This window comes from Anomaloglossus baeobatrachus, chromosome 2 (assembly GCF_048569485.1).
Source record: "Anomaloglossus baeobatrachus isolate aAnoBae1 chromosome 2, aAnoBae1.hap1, whole genome shotgun sequence".
In the NCBI taxonomy this organism is placed as follows: domain Eukaryota; kingdom Metazoa; phylum Chordata; class Amphibia; order Anura; family Aromobatidae; genus Anomaloglossus; species Anomaloglossus baeobatrachus.
The window spans coordinates 248,683,706-248,701,186 of record NC_134354.1 but is presented as its reverse complement, the minus strand read 5'-3'; the positions used below and the strand labels follow the sequence as shown (position 1 = coordinate 248,701,186).

Here is a 17,481-nt window from a genome sequence, read left to right as displayed (position 1 = left end):
TTTGCACAAGCATCTGTGATACGTCATCATAGGTCTTGCAATGTTGGTGGAGGGGTCACATACACCTGCTATTTGATGTGACCTCACAGAAAGAAGTCCAAAGGGGTCAGGTCAGGTGAGCGTAGAGGTCACTCCATGCAGCCACCATACCCAATGACTTGTAGGAAGGTCTCCATGAGGTATCGCTTCACGTCCGCAGCCTTGTGAGTTTTACACATTCTAATTATAGTATTTCTGTATGCAAAGTGTCGATTCGTTTGTATGTCATTATCAGGTTTTCTCCTGAGATTTTATTATCTTGAATAAAATGTATTTTTTTATGGGAAGTTTCATGTCACTAAACAGATATTCACTTATTATTTTATTTGCATTTTAATATTGGTTATTAATGTTAAAACAACAGTGATTTGGAAACTAACCTGAGCATACTGATATTGTTATGTTTGCACTTTTTAGTATTAGGTATAAAGTTTTGAGGTGGATCAGAGGTGTCAGGTGTCGTTATGTGCGATGGGTGTTTTGGGCTGCAATTTAGTCTGATTCATGGTAAATGTGACTGGGAGTGTACAAGTGAATAATATTTTTCTCACTGATTTACGCCATTTCTGCTTTCAAGTTTCGTTTGTCCCATACTAGTGGAGATTACACTGTGCTATGCATTGCTTGCTGTGTAAGCTATTTCTAGAAAGTAATATGATCCAACTGCTTAGTGATGCTGTGAGGACTGGCTAAGCACTGAGAAACATGCAGGGAGCAGCACGTACAACAGGCTCGTTGGTCTAGGGGTATGATTCTCGCTTTGGGTGCGAGAGGTCCCAGGTTCAAATCCTGGACGAGCCCTTTCTTTTGACATCAAAATATAAAACTAAATTAAACTACTGTAAACCAGATGTTGTAAATAGTGGTGGGTGAACGTGCTCACCACAGCTCGTTACTCCCTCATGCATTTGAATTAGAAAATGCTCGCATTTCCCATTGACTTAGATTATACTCGAACCGCGTCAGCTCAATCCGCTGCTCAATCGAGTTGCTAAAATATTCGCCTATCACTAGTTGTAAAAGATTGTTCCCATCTCTGCCTTTCATGGCCAAATTAGGAATAAATGCTTCTTAGTGTTGGCAGGGTCAAAACAGCCAGGTACAGCTACATTACACTATGCTGATGGCTTAAACGGAGCATGCCTTCCCGAAAGTGCACCTATCCTATTAAAATGTATATAGGGGGCTTAACCCCTGTACATTGACAATTATATTAACAGTACATATAGATTTTATTGTTATATTTGTAGAAAATCAACTTTTATTTACAAGGAAAATAAGGTTGTTTTTGTGCAGTGTGGAGTGTCCTATGGCTATGGGCATCATTACACCCTCTGATTTGCATATTAAGCCAAGTCCCTTATATTGGTTGACAGTGCTCTAACGTCTGGCTCTTGCCGATCACAACTCTTCAACACTTTTCCCCCCTCTAATCGCTCGCCACACTGCAAATATAACAGTAACATACAGGTCCCTGGTATGATTTTTATAAGGGCTAAGGCATTATATAAAATTTTATGCAGTTTAATTTGCACTTTGGGGATGGCTGAGTCCCTTTATCTTCTATAGAATTGAATAGAAGTTACAGAAACAGTGTAACCTACATTTATTGATCCAAGAGTTACGCAAACAGTATAGCTACACTAGGCTGTTTTTGTAGCCCCTCATCTGATGGCTGGCAACTAAAATCAGCTATTTCCATCTAGTACAAGAAAGGCTAAGTTGCGAATAATCCTTTAATATGGTTCTATTTTACTTCTGCGTTGTGTACAAAGTGAACTCTGCAGCTTACCCTGTTTCATATGCGGCAGATGCAGACTGTGTAACATAGCCAGCATCTGTCTTGAATAGCAGTGCTCAGACCAAGCTCCAAACACTTCTGTGACCAATTAGATGCTGCTGTCAATTACTGCAAAAAGAAAAAAACAAGAAAAGCGCTTATTAGAAGAACCTTTAGGACTAATAGGACAAAAAAAGGGGCGTGATCAAACTCTCCTAAGCAGGTTGCGCTGCAGGCACAACACTGGTATGCATGTGGATGGAACCAAGGAATAATTCGTTGCTACTGACCTGTCCCAGCACTGTCTCCTCTGCACTGTCGGTTGCCTCAGAAGCTGTGGTACATGATGGAGGAGATCCGCTCACTGCCCAGTGCAGGAGGATATCACTGGTGCCGTGTCAAGAGAGTACTCGAGACGGGAGTTGATGATTCACTGCCTCCGCTGCCCAGTGTACGGGGAACCTCTGAATCACACTGGAGGTTACCAGCAAGAGCTGATTTGCATCAACCGCCTTCGGGGAAGATAAGGTAGAAGAGACAGATGGGTTGGTACGATCGCTGCAGCATCTACCATACACTACCAGGTGGTGTAGCATAGGCGAAAAAGAAAAATATGGTTATTGGCGTGCAGACGATCTGGTAACCGACACTGAATTGGAAAGGTTAAAAGTGAAAGTTTCAGTTTAATAATAAAGGTTACGGCTAGACAGACAATATGCATTTCTGGGATGATCTGTCTCCTTCCTCAGGTGTTTAAATTGATGCGATCCCAGGTGATGGTTCATAGACTCTGTATGCAATACAGATACTTGAGGGCATATTTTGACCTTTGGCATGTGGATCTACTAGTTTAAACAAGGATATTTCTGTAATAGTGGGCAGTGAGTTATACAAAAACAGTGGGCCTGTAAACCAAATTGTGTCCTTGATGCTGTTGGCAGCAAAGGATCTGGTTGCTTGGTCTGCAGAGTTGAAATCTGTAGGTACATATCACCATTTTCAAGTGAGGTAGACCTTCTGATTCTGAGCATCCAGTGGTTGATGTAGACATAAAAATGTCTTGCTTTGTTATAGATGTATCTATGTACTATCCTGCTGTCGTTGTAAAACTTAACTTCATTGATCTCTATGTTCACTTCCATAGTGACGAGTTTGGCTAGCTCAACTGCTAACACCATACCTCCCAACCGTCCCGGATACAGCGGGACAGTCCCTCTTCTGAGCCTTTGATCCCGGGTCCCGCCCGTGAGGCTGTTTGTCACGGCTCCACCCACCCACTGTAGCCCCGCCTCGCTGTTTCTCCCTTCTACTATTCATTACAGAGCCGAGCGCGCACCTACTCCTGTGACTGCTGCTGAGGTATGAATCACCCCCTGCAGCAGAGCGACCCCCCTGCAGCAGAGCGAACCCCCCCCTGCAGCAGAGCCCCCCCCCCCTGCACCAGAGCCGACCCCCCCCAGTCCCGGAGCCTGCGTTTGTCTGCAGCTGTTCTCTGATTCCCCGTGTGCGGCTTCTCACTGCTGCAGACACGCGGGGAGTCAGGAAGCTGAGGAGACCGTGCAATCAGCACTTATCTCCTGCAGATAGCACTGGCAATAACCTATGCAGAGTGACATCTGCAGGCTTCTATTACCGATCAGTGGTCTCCTGCCTGTGGAGCTGCTGGGTCCTAGCTTCCCAACAGCTTCAGCTCTGCTTTATCCTGGCTCCTCTACCAGTTAAAGGGAACATGTCAGCAGAAATTTCACAATGAAAGTAATACATTCCCCTCTGCAGCTCCTGGGCTGCTTCTAGAAAGGTTCCTGTTGTTATTGTGCCCCCTTTGAGACCTACAAAAATACTTTATGAAGTCTTACCTTTTTGTATGCAAATGTGTTTTTATGGTCACGGGGGCGGGCTGTCTGGCGTCCGTTATTCCCCCTCCTGCCGCTTTACGCAGTCCCCCATTGCTCATTTACATACACAAGGACGCTTTCCTCATGTAACTGTCCTCCCGAAGTTTTGCACATGTGAACGCTTTTTCAGGTGATTGCGCAGGCACGAGATTATGGGCGGCGCTGTGATTGTCATCAGCAGCGTTAACCAAGTACCCGCCCATAATCTCGTGCCCGCACTTTTCCCTCTGACTCCACCGTTATGCGCAAGTGCTGGCCATATGAACCATGTTACCTATTACTGCTTGCACGAGATTATGGGCGGGTACTTGGATGACTTTGCTGATGACAATCACAGCGCCGCCCATAATCTCGCGCCCATGATAATAGGTAACGTGGTTCATATGGCCAGTGCTTGCACATAACGGTGGAGGCAGAGTGAGAAGCGCGGGCACGAGATTATGGGCAGGTACTTGGATGACGCTGCTGATGACAATCACAGCGCCGCCCATAATCTCGCGCCCATGGTAATAGGTAACGTGGTTCATATGGCCAGTGCTTGCGCATAACGGTGGAGGCAGAGTGAGAAGCGCGGGCACGAGATTATGGGCAGGTTCTTGGATGACGCTGCTGATGACAATCACAGCGCCGCCCATAATCTCGCGCCCACGGTAATAGGTAACGTGGTTCATATGGCCAGTGCTTGCGCATAACGGTGGAGGCAGAGTGAGAAGCGCGGGCACGAGATTATGGGCAGGTACTTGGATGACGCTGCTGATGACAATCACAGCGCCGCCCATAATCTCGCGCCCATGGTAATAGGTAACGTGGTTCATATGGCCAGTGCTTGCGCATAACGGTGGAGGCAGAGTGAGAAGCGCGGGCACGAGATTATGGGAAGGTACTTGGATGACGCTGCTGATGACAATCACAGCGCCGCCCATAATCTCGCGCCTGCGCAATCACCTCAAAAGCGTTCACACTTTGCACAGTGCTTACTCCCGCGAGAGTGGCACTGGGCATGCACAAAACTTCAGGAGGACAGTTACATGAGGAAGGCGTCCTCATGTATGGAAATGAGCAATGGGGGACGGCGTACAACGGCAGGAGGGGGAATAACGGACGCCAGGCAGCCCGCCCCCGTGACCATAAAAACAGATTTGCATACAAAAAGGTAAGACTTCATAAAGTATTATTTTAGGTCTCAAAGGGGGCACAATAGCAACAGGAACCTTTCCAGAATTCATCCCAGGAGCTGCAGAGGGGAATCTTTTATTTTTTTTGCTAAATTTCTGGTGACAGGTTCCCTTTAAAGGGAACCTATCAGGTGCAATCTGCACTCAGAGCCAGGAGCAGTTCTGGGTGTATATTGCTAATCCCTCCCTAACTGTCCCTGTATACACCAGCATAGATAAAGGCATCTATAGAAAAAGTATTTTTAAAGAGCTTATATCTTATGCTAATTAGCGCGGGGACTAGTCCCAAGGGCGTTACTTCACTTGGCTAGTCGGCTCATATAGCGTGTTAGTACTCACACAGGGGCGTAATAACATGCTAACATGCTATGCGAGCCGACTAGCCAAGTGAAGTAACGCCCTTGTGACTAGTCCCCGCGCTCATTAGCATAAGATATAAGATCTTTAAAAATATTTGTTCTTGATCTCTTTATCTATGCTAGTGTATACAGGGACGGTTAGGCAGGGATTAGCAATATACACCCAGAACTGCTCCTGGCTCTGAGTGCATATTGCACCTGACAGGTTCACTTTAAAGGGAACCTGTCACCAGATTTGGGGCCTATAAGCTGCGGCCACCACCAGCGGGATCTTATGTACACATTCTAACATGCTGCATACCTCCCAACCGTCCCGGATACAGCGGGACTTTCACGCTTTACGTTGTTTGTCCCGTTGCCACGGGCGGGACGGCCGGCTCCCGGGCTCCGCCCACCCACTCTCTCTCCGCCTCCCTGCTTTTCCCTCCTACCATCCTAGTAGACGTGGCATAGAGAGGAGCGCTGCCTGTGCTGCTGCTGGTACAGTAAACTAATCTCCCCAGCGCTGATTTCCCTCCCTCCCCCCTCACCCCCTGCCGCCTGTCTGTGCGGGCGCCCCCCTGCCGCCTGTCTGTGCGGGCGCCCCCCTGCCGCCTGTCTGTGCGGGCGCCCCCCTGCCGCCTGTCTGTGCGGGCGCCCCCCTGCCGCCTGTCTGTGCGGGCGCCCCCCTGCCGCCTGTCTGTGCGGGCGCCCCCCTGCCGCCTGTCTGTGCGGGCGCCCCCCTGCCGCCTGTCTGTGCGGGCGGCCCGCCGCCTCATTGTGCGGGCGGCCGGCCGCCTCTCTCTGCGGGCGGCCGGCCGCCTCTCTGTGCGGGCGGCCCGCCGCCTGTCTGTGAAGGCGGCCGGCCGCCTGTCTGTGAAGGCGACCGGCCGCCTCACTGTGGCTGCCTGCGTGTCCGTGCTGGAGGCCCGCCGGCTGCCTGCGTGTCCGTGCTGGAGGCCCGCCGGCTGCCTGCGTGTCCGTGCTGGAGGCCCGCCGGCTGCCTGCGTGTCCGTGCTGGAGGCCCGCCGGCTGCCTGCGTGTTTGTGCTGAATGGGTGTGGATGGGGAGTGGATATGGGCATGACTGTGAAATGGGTGTGGTTAGGGGGCGTGGCCTAAAAATTTGCCGCCGCGCGCTACGCGCGCCGCAAACTTTGTCCCTCTTTTCCTTCTTTAAAAGTTGGGAGGTATGGCTAACACAGCTGCACACAGTTCCAGGAGTGTTATGGTGTGTTTACTAAGCGGTGATAAGTTTGCTTTGCTCATGATGAATCTTACATGGCATTGTCTATTAGTGCTTATCATCTTCAATAAGCTACAGCACCAATCGCCTTGATTAAAGTGTGAAAGAAAACACAGCTTGTGTCTTGATCTCAGTAGTTGTACAGATGCATATGTGAAGGCTTGATAAGGCTGTGATGGAATTTCTGCAGGCCATCTACTTGGCTTTTTCTTTCAAAGCAAGTGGAGTATCACAGTTTGACACTTCTCTGGTGAAGTCTCTAAACATAGCCTTGCCGTCGACGATTACAGGAACTGAAAATCCTAGTGGCTCTTATGGTTGATAGTACTGCTCTGCAAGTGAAGGGCTTTTCTTCTCCCCTGAATTGGAAGATAAAGGTATTGTCTTTTATGTCACAGAGCAGACCGATGCTCCGCTGAATTGGTGGGAAGTCTAGGCCAAGATCTAAATTCTTCAAATTATTTGAGTGGTTTTCAAAAGAAAAGGCTTCCATCAATTTCTTACTATTAAAAGCAATCTAATTAACCTCTGGTTAGCTTGGGCGAGCATTTCATGGTCTCTTTTAAGAATACTAATTGCAGCCTCATCTTTGCGTGTTTGTCTCAAATAGTCACTTACATAAAAATCCTTCTCTACAAAAAAATCTGATGTCTGTTCCATACTTTGCTTCAACCTCGAGTCGCACATCTCAGCCTGTAGATGGCCACTGCAGGAGAAGGACTATTACCAAAGATATGTACTTTCATACGATACTCCATAATGTCTTTTTGAAAGATCATTATTAGGAATGATCTTCTTCATTATCTTCTTCATGAATTCAAAGAAATGATCTCTCATCTCAGGTTTAGTGCATAGGCTGTGCCTAAGGGTCCTTTCACACTTGCGTTGTTTTCCTTCAGTTGCAATCTGCCGTTTTGGAAAACAGCGGAATCCGTTAACAGATTCCGCTATTTCCCATAGACTTGTATGGATGACGGATTGTGCCAAAAGTACCTGGAGGTACGAGCGGAAGGAACGCAGCATGTAACGTTAATTGCTTGCATTAAAATGATGCCGTGCGGCGGATTCCGTTACATCCGTCAATAGTTATGGATCCCTATGGTGGCGGATTCCGTTGCAAAGTGCTTTACAACGGAATCCGCCGCTGGATTCCGCTAATTTCTACTGAGAATGCCCAGAATGAAAAAAAAATGGAAAAAAAAAAAACAAAAACGGAGCCGATGCATTCCGTTAGACGGACGCCTAACAGACGCCAAATGGATGCAACGGATGCAACGGGTCTGTTATTTCACAGGAATCAGCTAACGGATTCCTGTGAAATAATGGACCCGTTGCATCCGTTGACAACACAAAAATAACGGATGCGTCAAAACGACGCAGCAACGGACCCAGCGGATTCAACCCAACGCAAGTGTGAAACTAGCCTAAGGGAGACAAATTGTTTGCAAACTTGCTGTCTATTGTTGGGTAAACATTGTTTTTGAGGCTTGAAGGGTAGAGGTGCAACCCAGCTCTTGGTCTTGTCCTGCCCCATTCCTTGCTCCATTATCTCTAGGGAGAGTCTACCCTGAAACACATCACTGTACAATTGTCTTCTTTTGTCTTCTGAAAGACTGTGCATCTAAGGGGATCTTGGTCGCCATCTCAGATGCAATCATCGTAGGCATAACCTACTAAGGTACCTAGTGATAATGTTCTATGTGGCAGTTCCTTTATGAAGTAGTAATTCACATGGTTGGAGGAGAGATAGATGTCCATTCTCAAGCATACTGGTAAGTATGCTCCTAATTATTGTTGACATGTGTGCACATCCTAAGCAGACCTCTCCTACGATGATCCATTCTAGTTCAAGTCTCTGGGCATATTGATCTGCTGTCTAAAAGCCGCTTTACATGTGTCAATTTATCGTGCGTTCGCATGTGCGATCGCACCCGCTCCCATTGTTTGTGCCTTACGGGTAGTTTGTTGCCCATGTCGCACAAAGTCGGTAACCCCCGTCACACGTACTTACCTCCCGAACAACCTCGCCGCCCAATAGCAGTGGAGGGACAGAGATGAGCGGGATGTAACATCCCGCCCACCTTCTACCATCCGCATTGTTGGCGGCCGCAGGTAAGCTGCAGTTCATCGTTCTCGGGGTGTCACACGGAGCGATGTGTGCTGCCTCGGGAACAATGAACAACCGGCGGGCAGAAGGACGATCGATTTTTTGAAAATGAGCGACGTGTCAACGAGCAACGATAAGGTGAGTATTTTTGCTCGTTCACAGTTGTTCATAGTTGTCACACACTACGATATGTCAAACGATGCCGGATGTACATCACTAACGACGTGACTCCGATGATATATTGTTAGATATATCGTAGCGTGTAACTGGGCCTTAACTTTGTGGACTTGTATGATATCAATCCCAAGGAGCAAAACTATTTGAGCCTCTGGATCAAGGTTAGGGATCAGGCTGGCTATACAGTTCAGATGAGGATGATACTATGTCAGTTCAGGCGTAGGTATCTTGGACCTATTGTCGGGAATCTGGTTACACTCCAGCATAATTGGTAAGGGCAGACACATTTGGCCATTTATATACTCGACTATGTAGCCTCTTGCTCTCCTACCACCTGTCTCTATTGTACTGGCACATGTTTTCTTAGAATATGGGGCACTAGATCCTCTACTTTTAAAGCTATGAAGGAAGGCAGACTTGGTTAGCCATTTGTTACTCTGGTCATCTAAAATTGCATATACATTGATGGGTTTGACCCTTTCATCTGCTGGGTTAACTTTTACTAGGGTGATTTTAAAGCATCACTTGCCTCCCCTAGAGTCTCCAAAAACTTCTATACATTTAGAAGTAACTGTTGGAGTGTCAATAATTGTGTTCTTCAACTCTCTGCTATGCTCTTGGACTAGGATCATTTCTAATTCTCACTTGCTCAGAGACAAAATCTATATGTGACTCTCTTTTCTTTCAGGTTGTGTGGGAGCTTTTGAACCATTGCCCAGGGAAGGGGGTACTCAGTCCCGGGCGGTTGCAAATCGGAATATCACTCTGGTGGCCATTGCTTGGTCCCTCCCTGGGGCTTCTCTTGTAAAAGGGGAGTTATTTAAAGTAGGGGTGAAAGTTATTGTACGTGACGCCACCGGTTAAGGGTATAGAACCGCCGCTGCTGAATGTGGGCACTCCCATGGCTGGTGGTGGTTGCAGCAATGGTGTTAGGTTCTCTGCAGGTAGAGCCATGCCTGGGAGATCTGAAGGGCAATAACGTAGACCACACCAGGTTGTCATGAACAGTCTCTACTCACTCAGGCCCTTGGATTACTGGTTCAGGTCCCATGGAGAATCAGTGCCAATGTAGTAACCCAGGTAGCTCTGTCCCCAGCACTCTCTGTTGGTTGGGTCCCCATAGCGAGGAGTATTTGGGGCCTGACTGTCCCTTTTGGGGTAACAGTCTCCTTCTCCGTACGGCGGGCAATGCGGACCCTGTTGGGAGATAAGTGTCCGAACCCCAATTCTAGTTTCCTGCTGATGCCCCCAGATTATTTGGTTCGGTAAAGTTCATAAAGGTGTCCTCACCGTGCAGATGTTTATCAAGCCGCGTAGAACTGGCGCCTTATCTAGGGCCCTGTGCCCCGTGCGTGCTCCATTCCCAGCGATACCTGTCCGCACCAGCCCTGGTGACCGCTCTCCCGTGCCCCCTGATCACCGTTGCATGGACCCCGCTTAGGCACGTCCACACACCTGTGTGCCACCGTTCTTCTGACTGCTGACCTCTCCCACCAGGCTGGCTAATCCCAGGACTCGTTCCTACCTCTAGGCGAACATCCCCTTTTTGGATTAACCCCATATTCCCAGTGTGGAGTGGAGAACAAGGATTTTGGTTGTGCTTTGGTGGTTTCAGCACTGGTACTCCAGGTCCCAGGGGGTAGGTCCGGCATCCCCAAGAGGCTGCAGTTCCTTGTAGTGCTCCGAGTGGCTCAGGGGCACTACAATGTCAAGGAATGTCAATCCTACCAGATCTCCCTCTGTCTTTGTCACACACAACTCCATTAACAAGTCTGTTAACTCTCTAAACTTTGGATAGTTTTTGTTCACTATTTTAGAAAAGTCCTCTATTCTATTAAACAATGCACATTTTATAGCTTCTATGGAGCCATAACATTCACCCTGTCTATCCCGGATTTTTTTGAAACCACCATCTGGATAATTCACATTAATGTCTCTGATTTTCTTAGCATGCTCAGAGGACTCACTTCTAAGCCAGATTACTAGAAAATCTAGTTCTTCGCTACAGGATAGATCTAGATAGTTTCTGATGGCATTTTGGAAGGCAGTTTGCCAAGCGCCGTCGTTTTCTGCACAATTGCTGAACTTTACAAGTCCCTTGGTGACCAGCTCGCATTGAACAAGGAACTTCTTGACAAAGTCGATTGTGGCTTAATTGGTACTGAAACCAGCTGATGGTGTGTTGGCAGAATACATGTGTGCTGTGCGGCCATACCTGTTAAATATCTCTGGTTTAGTCCAACCCATGTAATACCTTTGTGGCGCCCCTGACCTGGTCAGGCACCACTGAGTACTGCACCCGTGCTGGGGACAGTACAATACAGGTAATCCAGAAGGCTGACTGGGGTGTGGAACACAGGCGCATAGTAATCAGCTCTCACACATGTACCCATGAGAGGACCCCTGGGGATCCCAGGAGGGGGAAAAGCCTTGACCTTCACTGGAATAGTGGAGGGGGCCAAAAGCCTCCATCTCCTCTCAAGGGGTGTGGTAAGAGAGTCTGGTTGCTAGGTGGCGTAGGCAAGAACAGGAGAGGAGGAGCAGTGAGTCAGTTAGAGCAGAGAACTCCGTAGGGCTCAGTGAGGAGCAGACCTGTGGGGCTGTTGCTGTCTAACAGCGCCCGCGCAGTGGCTATTGACGGGGGAGAACGGTCAACTAGGAGTGCTACCTGAAAGCCAGCTTCAGCTAGAGAGAAAGCACGGAGTGGGAAGTAAGGAGACTGCTAGAGAGCACCAGGCCCAACCGGGCGGCAGATCCCGAAGCGAAGATAGATCCAGCTTTCTTCTGCTAAACCTGCCGGTGTGGGGCTCTCAAAGCCCACACCACAACACCACAAAAGCCGCAGCCACGTAACCGCAGTGAGGGCCCATAGGTCACAGGAGGCAAGCAGCTGGAGTGGCCTGGTCCGGGGAACAAGCAAACGGCAACCAAAAAGGGGAGTGAGGCTTCAGCAACTTCCCTGGGTGACCCCCATAGGGACTCAAAGTCGGGGTCACCCCAAACCACCAAGGGCTAAGGAAGGCGAGTCAGTAGTCACCCTCATAAAGTCAGCCTGAAGGATACCTGGTTCCCATCTGGTTCATCCCAGCTACGCCCGGGTTACTCACCCTGCCACCTGAAGTGAGTAAAAACCCTGAAAGACAATTCTGCCTGTGTGGAGTTATTCTGCGCCTTGTGGTACTACGCACCTACATCGGGCCCTGGGGCTTGCCTCACTCTCAGGAGGCTATTCCAACTAACTGCACACACCATCAGCCCCAGGCGACCCTCAACCTGCAGTGGCGGTCCCTACTGGCCGCAATACTGAGAGTGGCGTCACGACAAGAAGAAGATCTCCTACCTGTGACCAGATCCAGCTACGTGGAGTCCCTGAAGGTAATGCACCGACACAACACCTGTGGGGCTTCACATCTGGCATCACGAACAGGATAAGGACTAGACCTGTTCAGACAGGTGACCATGTGCCTGGGCGGTCCGCTTGAAAAATTGGAAGCGCCGCCATATTGCCACCATGAAAAGCGCGCTGAAAAACAACAGCAGCCCGCGCTGGAAGAAGTTACCGCCCACGAAGAGGTGTGGCTACCCAGAGATCCCCTGCAGAGTTCTGACCTTGCCAGCTATGAGAGTGGAAGCGTCCAGAGACGTCGGGACAGAAAGGGAGCCACAAGCCTGCTGCTGGGAGAGGAGCTGCTGAAAGAGGCAGAGCAGAAACTGAACAGCTTGCTATCAGAGGCAACGGCGAGTCCACAGCTGGAGAGTCGTGCAGAAGAGGGCGCAGGAGAAATGGCGTCTGACCGCAGAAATCCAGAACCGGGCTCCGCTGCCTGGTGGTATCGGGAGCTGGCCCAGTTCTGCGACCGACTGGAGACCCGGGTTGTGGAGCAGATCCGGGAAGAACGAATGGAAATGCTGGAGATGACCGCGGCGGTTCGGGCCTATGAAAGGAGAGCCGCGCGCCGAGTGCCAGACAGGACGGCGATGACGCAGACCCCGATGCTGCCACCGGTGGGTGAGTCGAGTGATGCCCCGGCCAGCGCAAGTGCCCCGACCCCTGCTGCCACGCCCGCGGTCCCCGAAGAGGCGTCCGGTGCGGCGACGCTGAAGCAGGCCGCAGCCACGCCAGGTGCGGCCTTCCAAGCCCCAGCGGCCGCAGCGGTGCCCTGCTCGGCCTACCAAGACCCGGTCCCTGCAGCAACGCCCAGTCCGGCCCGCAAAGAACCGGCTGCCACCGCGACCCTCATCCGCTTCGCAGGCGTAACGCTGACCCAGGCCGCCGCCCTGCTAGGCCCGGCCCGCCGAGACCCCACCGCCGCAGCAACGCTCGTCCGCGCCGCAAGTGAGGTGCTGAACCAGGCCGCAGCCACGCCAGGCGCGGCCCGCCAAGCCCAGACTGCTGCAGCGACGACCAGCCCAGCCTGCACAGAGCCCCCTGCAACAGCGACACAGATCCAGGCCGCCGCCATGCCAGGCCCGGCCCGCCAAGACCAGGCCGCCGCCATCCAGGGCGCGGCCCGCCAAGACCAGGCCGCCGCCATCCAGGGCGCGGCCCGCCAAGACCAGGCCGCCGCCATCCAGGGCGCGGCCCGCCAAGACCAGGCCGCCGCCATCCAGGGCGCGGCCCGCCAAGACCAGGCCGCCGCCATCCAGGGCGCGGCCCGCCAAGACCAGGCCGCCGCCATCCAGGGCGCGGCCCGCCAAGACCAGGCCGCCGCCATGCCAGGCGCGGCCCGCCAAGAAGAGATTACCTCATCATTTACCCCGGCCTGCAAGGCCAGAGCAGACACCGCTCCCCAGTCCAAAGAGGTCCCTGCTAGGAAGACCCTGATAGGAGAGGACCCCGAATACTGGAAGCTGAAGGCTGACCTAGAGGCCCAGTTCCCACAAGAGATGGTGGATCGGTATCTGCTCCCTCCGCATACCCCCAAGGAGATTCAGGCAACCCCTGCAGCCGCGCCAGAGAGTCCACCGCCCAGACCAGCTGAGGACCACTCATCTCCAGCGCTACCACAACCAGAGTGCTCAGAAGCACTAAGGGGGAGAGGAGGTCAGGAAGCTGAGGAGCTGGCTCCGGAGCCACCGGCAGTGGAGCAATACTCAGAGCCGGAGATGTTACCCTATTCCCGTTGGGATGAGGAGGACTTGACACCGTCTGCAGATGAAGATCAGCCCAGAAACCTCACCTGGGGTCCTGCAGGCATTGAGGTAACAGCCCAGCAGAACCCAGCCCGCAAGACAAGGCGTCGCAACAGGACAACGCTGTCCCCTGCACCACAGTCTCCAGAGCAGAGAGAAGTCACAGCCAGAGACCTACAGGAGAAAAGGTTCCTGAGAAGAGCCAAAGCCCAGGTCAGAGGACCCCATTGCAGAGGAGTAGTGGAGGATTTTAATCTGAGAAGTGGATATGGATTCATCGTAGCACCTGGTATCAAAGAAGGGATATTTGTCAACAGAAGAGATGTGAGGGCTCATCTGCCTAGAGGACACCCTGGCAGAAATCTAAAGATGGGAGATTCAGTCCAGTTTACTATGCATCAAGGTGAAAGAGGATTGTATGCCCTGGACGTAACACAAAGTCCTAAAGAAAGAGAAGGAAGACAAAGCAGAGAAAAAGAACCTACGGATGAGACGACCACAGACGACGACAGAGAGCAGGAAAGCAGCAGGTGCCACCGCCATACAGGCTCAAGCCCTGGTAAAGAGGAGTAAAGTAAAGTAAAGAAAGAAGTTATCAGTTAAAGTTTTGAAAAGATTGTTTTGCAACGTTCTCAAGTTCAAGTAATGTGCCCACAAAAACTATTGTGAGAAAACCATAAACCTTAAGGCTATGAACTGGCTATAGCCACAAACTCTCGCAGTGTAAATAGTTACACCAGAGGGCACCACCACCACCAGAGTCAGCCTGTTTAGGGGCTTGGCTCGTCTGCAACCAGGAGGGGCCCGTCCGTATATAGGGCCTTGGCTCACCTGCGACCAGAGAGCATGCCTGTTTATGGGGCCTGGCTCTCCACCACAAAGAGGGCACCTGGTCAGCACCAACTGTGGAGGCCGCCTCTGAATCCTGCCAGAAGAGGCTGAAGGCGCGGATCCACCAGGCCAGGTATACCCTGAAACCACCAGCCCATGTAAGCCGCCTCTACATCCTGCCAGAAGTGGCTGAAGCCGCGGCCAACGTGAGAGGGTTTTGGGTGGGTTAACGGACTTGTGGGTGGAGGGTGGTGATGTATGGTACCTGGTGCTTTTAAAAATGTTTTACATGTTTTAATGTTTTATGCAATTTAAAATGTTGTCTTGCAGCCCGAGGACGTGCTGGTGATAACTAAGGGGGAATGTGGCGCCCCTGACCTGGTCAGGCACCACTGAGTACTGCACCCGTGCTGGGGACAGTACAATACAGGTAATCCAGAAGGCTGACTGGGGTGTGGAACACAGGCGCATAGTAATCAGCTCTCACACATGTACCCATGAGAGGACCCCTGGGGATCCCAGGAGGGGGAAAAGCCTTGACCTTCACTGGAATAGTGGAGGGGGCCAAAAGCCTCCATCTCCTCTCAAGGGGTGTGGTAAGAGAGTCTGGTTGCTAGGTGGCGTAGGCAAGAACAGGAGAGGAGGAGCAGTGAGTCAGTTAGAGCAGAGAACTCCGTAGGGCTCAGTGAGGAGCAGACCTGTGGGGCTGTTGCTGTCTAACAGCGCCCGCGCAGTGGCTATTGACGGGGGAGAACGGTCAACTAGGAGTGCTACCTGAAAGCCAGCTTCAGCTAGAGAGAAAGCACGGAGTGGGAAGTAAGGAGACTGCTAGAGAGCACCAGGCCCAACCGGGCGGCAGATCCCGAAGCGAAGATAGATCCAGCTTTCTTCTGCTAAACCTGCCGGTGTGGGGCTCTCAAAGCCCACACCACAACACCACAAAAGCCGCAGCCACGTAACCGCAGTGAGGGCCCATAGGTCACAGGAGGCAAGCAGCTGGAGTGGCCTGGTCCGGGGAACAAGCAAACGGCAACCAAAAAGGGGAGTGAGGCTTCAGCAACTTCCCTGGGTGACCCCCATAGGGACTCAAAGTCGGGGTCACCCCAAACCACCAAGGGCTAAGGAAGGCGAGTCAGTAGTCACCCTCATAAAGTCAGCCTGAAGGATACCTGGTTCCCATCTGGTTCATCCCAGCTACGCCCGGGTTACTCACCCTGCCACCTGAAGTGAGTAAAAACCCTGAAAGACAATTCTGCCTGTGTGGAGTTATTCTGCGCCTTGTGGTACTACGCACCTACATCGGGCCCTGGGGCTTGCCTCACTCTCAGGAGGCTATTCCAACTAACTGCACACACCATCAGCCCCAGGCGACCCTCAACCTGCAGTGGCGGTCCCTACTGGCCGCAATACTGAGAGTGGCGTCACGACAAGAAGAAGATCTCCTACCTGTGACCAGATCCAGCTACGTGGAGTCCCTGAAGGTAATGCACCGACACAACACCTGTGGGGCTTCACACCTTTCTGAAGCGAAGGGTGTGTCTTTTAGCTGGGGCACATTACGGATCTTCTGTTCTGGAGAAGGATGATTGTAGCCAGTTTCACTCTGATGATTATTCTCCTTTTTTACAGCATAGTTGACTTTCTGTTGGTCCTAATAATCAGATAAGCTTAGCTTGTTAACAAGATGCCATGTATCCGGCCGTGGATCTGAGTCATCATACGGCTTGGAATATCGATGGTCGTACTCGGAAGTACACTGCAGTGAATCATGAGGAATTTGCTGTAGACTAAAAGAATGCTACTGCGTCTGCCTTACTCACTGTCTGGAGATATGGTTGACTCTAAAAAGGCTACCTTCTGCTTCCACTATGGCATCTATTATTTTTCTTTTTGATATAGAGAATGGCTTTTCAGCTCACCTGATAAAGTGCACAGTGCAGAGCAGCTCCATGGCAATCCAAAAGTAGAAATAGTACTAGCACAAATCTGTAAAAAAAAAAATTGAATTTATTTAGTATAAATAGGCATAAAAGCAAGAAGGTAAGTGGATACAAAATATATAACCAGTGCAAGACAGGTACAGGTAACAAGATTCTGGCCCAACGTGGTTGAGACTAAAGGCCATGTTGGGCCAGAAACGCGCTACCTGTACCTGTCTTGCACTGGTTATATATATTTTTTATCTAGTTACTTTCTTGCTTTTATAAATTTAATTTTTTTAGTTTCACGGATTTGTGCTGGTACTATTTCTACTTTTAGATTTTCCTTTTTGATACTGCGCTTCTCTAATGTCGCTTTGTTATTTCTTCTAGGCACACCCTTTCACTTGCTCTTTATGCTTTTAGAAGTGCATTTTCACAGGCTCTTTCTGCTTCTAGGCGCGCCTTTACTGCATCCAGGGATACTTGCTATAGTTTGAGTTGGATCTCTTGCTCAGCAAAAGTGACTAGTACTTTGGCTGCTTTAGCTTTTGCGTGGGTGATTCCAGAGGCATTGCTGGCAGATGATGCCTTTAAGGATCCAACCAGTGATCTTGTCTTGAAAGAAGATACTCTACTTGAGACATAATACGACAATTAGGAGACTGCAGCGATATCCATATGCGGGCTCTGGTGGGCTCCATATGGTTGGATAATTTGGTGGGACCGTTAGGCTGCTGTGATATGTATATGTGGCCTCTGCATGGATAGTGGTAGGCTCTGAATGATCTGATCTTCTATGCCTGTTCTAAACAGACGTTTCACTATACAGTTTTCACGCA

At 50.6% G+C, this 17,481-nt stretch overlaps 1 non-coding gene across 1 annotated transcript; it reads left to right on the top strand.

Annotated features, from left to right (window-relative positions):
- Positions 1-768: 768 nt before the first annotated feature.
- On the top strand, positions 769-840 carry TRNAP-UGG (transfer RNA proline (anticodon UGG)). The gene has a single exon. It is a non-coding gene; the product is annotated as a tRNA-Pro (tRNA).
- Positions 841-17,481: the final 16,641 nt, after the last annotated feature.